Source organism: Lactuca serriola, chromosome 9, assembly GCF_051521515.1.
Source record: "Lactuca serriola cultivar US96UC23 chromosome 9, Lser_US96UC23_V15, whole genome shotgun sequence".
NCBI lineage: Eukaryota > Viridiplantae > Streptophyta > Magnoliopsida > Asterales > Asteraceae > Lactuca > Lactuca serriola.
Window position 1 is genome coordinate 6,054,297 of NC_136416.1, and position 1,894 is coordinate 6,056,190.

A 1,894-nucleotide genomic window follows, 5' to 3' on the forward strand; every position below is an offset into this window, starting at 1 on the left:
TGCAAAATCATGGTGTAGGTGAACCTGAAAAACTTACCAGAAAGTTTGTTAGTGTCAGGTGTGGGAAATGCAACAATAGGGGTCATAACTCAAGGACGTGCAAGGGTCAAGGTGGGAATGCAGGAAGCAATGAAGGAGGGAATGCAGGAAGCAGTCAAGGAGGGAATACATGATGCAGTCAAGGAGGGAATGGAGGTAGCAGTCAATGCAGGAATTAGTGTATTTTGTTTAAAAACTTATCTTTTGGTTTAGCACAACTTTTGTGCATTTGGATGTAATGGTTTAAAACTAGTTTGTTGTAATGGTTTTATTTTGGTCTTTTAGCCCTTTTGGTCATGAAACTAATGTCAACCTTTTGTCATTGTTGAAGAATGATGTTTATGGTTTATACCAACTGTTGGTTGTCATGTTTATGGAACACATTTATGGTTATTACAACTTTTTTCTGAAACAACAAATAAACATTAACATTAGGTGATAACTGCAATACATTGTCATTATATCCTTGAAAAGGGTACAAAATTCTGAAGTTGTCCAAAATAACCCTAAACTGATATTACATTATCAAATACCAAAAACTACCACATTACCTTGTTACAATTTCATAAGAACAAAAACCCCCAAAATTACATGCAACTACAGGGGTCCCTAATTGCTTATTACTAAATGAAAAGCACCCAAACCACCACAAATAGTAACCAACTTGCAAACAAACACATCTTCAATCTTGCCACTTGATAGTTTACATTGTTGATATTCCTCAATAATCCGGGTATTATCAACATAGATCTTGCACACATGGGAGGATCAATCCATCCTAAGAATCGGCATCTGGAACCCTTCACGTAAAAAAATAAACCCTAAACATGAGGGTGATTTTCCAAAATGAGGGTGAAATAGCAAAATCGAACACTTACCTTTTGAGGGCAGGAAAGAAACCTCCGACCAGGGTTTGCTGATGTCCAGGAGGTGCGAACGACCGCTTCCCTACCACAAAAACACATCACCATTTTAATTTTTGATCTCTAAGAAATTGTGAACACAGAGTAGGAAGACTATGAAGCTCGTGAAGTTGAAGATGGAAGAGTGATGTAGCTCTGCTTTTATTTTGAATAAGGTTGCAAAAAAAGTCCCTGTAAGTGGAAAGACGAAAATACCCCCGTCTTTGTTGCATGTAACAGAGTATATGGACGGAAGTTAGTGGGAGGGACCAAAAACAATGGAAAAATCCAATTTTGGACCAGTGGTGCATCAAAGTATCGTTTTGGACCAAAGTCGCATAATTTTGCCAAACACAGGGACCATTTTTCAATTTTGCCGTTTTAATTCTTGGTCCCAAGTCATTTACAAGGTAGTTGGCATCTTAAGCTTGCTTCGTACGTTAATTTCTGTTTATATGTAGATGCTTTGGAGATCCGAAATGGGACTTTATTTGTTTCGTTAAAATCACTTTCTTTTGCATTTCAAATAAATTAAAAATATGAGAGTTTAGATCGGTTAGCTTGACTAACAAATCCATCATTAGTTTTAAATATGGGTTGATTTTCTTGCATTATTTGTCTAGCATCTAGCTAGCTATGCTTTTCTAATAAATTTTGGTCCCGTTAAAAAGAACAAACAATTTTAATATAGAATCAGTCCAATCTCAAACAAGAGAGTTATGAATATATGGTTGATTTGTTTTAAATTGAAAAATAAAAATACTTACTACCATCATTTTTTTCAAGTAGAAAAATGAGAAAAATGGTTCAACTCAGTTTCGATTTTGAACTAGACAATAATTGATCGGAAAAAAAAATATTAAACAAGAGAGTTATGAATATATGGTTGATTTGTTTTAAATTGAAAAATAAAAATACTTACTACCATCATTTTTTTCAAGTAGAAAAATGAG

General features: G+C 34.6%; 1 long non-coding RNA gene across 1 annotated transcript; it reads right to left on the reverse strand.

The window, feature by feature from the left end:
- Positions 1–470: 470 nt before the first annotated feature.
- LOC145074457 (uncharacterized) lies at positions 471–1,292 on the reverse strand. The gene is made up of 2 exons (XR_013691852.1): positions 918–1,292; positions 471–839 (listed from the first exon to the last, which is right to left on the reverse strand). It is a non-coding gene; the product is annotated as an uncharacterized LOC145074457 (long non-coding RNA).
- Positions 1,293–1,894: the final 602 nt, after the last annotated feature.